We start from the raw sequence: 1,413 nt of genomic DNA on the forward strand, positions 1-1,413 counted from the left end.
TCCAGAAGTATAAAGATCAACTTTATTAACTTTATTAGCCTGACATGTTTGGGCTTGTGGCCTTGAACTACATGTTTTCCTGAAGCTTTTTGACCTCATTAAGCCGTCAGTGACCATATTTGGACAGAAAGGTGGAGTCAAAGAGGAGTAAATGCTATGCTGCCAAAAGTCTATACCACAGTTATTCCATTATCTGTTTAATCAGAAAGTCAATGGCGTTGTTTCTCCACACAATGAGATGTAAGGGATAGTAACCTGCTGCTGGTTTTCACACTGCTCTTGTAGAAGACAGAGTGGTGGTTACTTAAAGATCCCACATTATCCTGATGTTCAGCTTTCATGTTGTCAGTCTTTACAACCCTTATTTTAGCCACTGCCTGGAACGGTTCGTTTCAGCTTCTGTTTCTTTTTGTCCAAAAACGACATTAGGTTTCTCTAAAAGGCACTAACAATACGAGCTAAGATGTCAAGTTTCACACATGATTCTTCACAAATTGCAAAAGTTGTTATCATGTGGAAGTTGTTCTTTTGCTGTGTCCACAGAGCTGTCAGAGCTTCCAGTCAGTGAGGAGGTGTTTGTTGTGATAGAGGTCATAGTTTTCTCTGGTATGTGTGGAGTGTAAGGAGACACCAAGGCTGAGGGGAGAGGGATGACCTGCTGGGCCCTCTGACCTTTCGGCCCTCTCAGCAGAGGCCGCCGTGCCTCTCTCCTACTGCCCTGTGCTGGAGCTGATTTTCAGCTATACAACATGCACAAAGTTCCAGCTTTAGAAAACAAGTATCAAAATAGCATTTTTTATAGAGAATGTCCTAGATTTATCAGAAATTACTATGTCATGAATGCCATTATATGGTTTATAATTATAGTACGACCAAAGCTCAAAGAAGAAGGCAAATTTGAAGTATGACTAGTCCAGTTTCCCCGCCTGTCTCATTTATGGATGTTGTCAAGTGTTGTTGTATAAGGTCGCAAAAGTTGGCTCAGAGGGTTCAAACACTCATCCAGAAGTTTAGGGTTAATTTACATTAAGTTGATTAATTTTTGATGAACATAACATACTAACGTTCATATTTATTCAAACCCAAACATTCTTTGGATTGCATTATGTAAGTTATGTACCTACATGACTGAGCACAAATTTATACTAATTTAACCCAACGCATCTTCTTTTCCCTCAGCGTCTTTTCCCACTTACTTTTTGTACCTAAACTTAACGGAGCTGCTTCACGACTCTTACCAAGTTTGATGATCATTGCACTTCTATAACTGATACCAATCTGTAAGATAACTACTGACTGTAATGATAAAGGTACCTTACTATCTGATCAGACATTAATGAAACATGCTATGTTGAAGTGCTGGCTTCTCTGACAACAATGCAGCAGCCAGTATGTCCTCCTTCTAACTTTAGA

The sequence above is a fragment of the Labrus bergylta genome, chromosome 15 (assembly GCF_963930695.1).
Source record: "Labrus bergylta chromosome 15, fLabBer1.1, whole genome shotgun sequence".
NCBI classification, from domain to species: domain Eukaryota; kingdom Metazoa; phylum Chordata; class Actinopteri; order Labriformes; family Labridae; genus Labrus; species Labrus bergylta.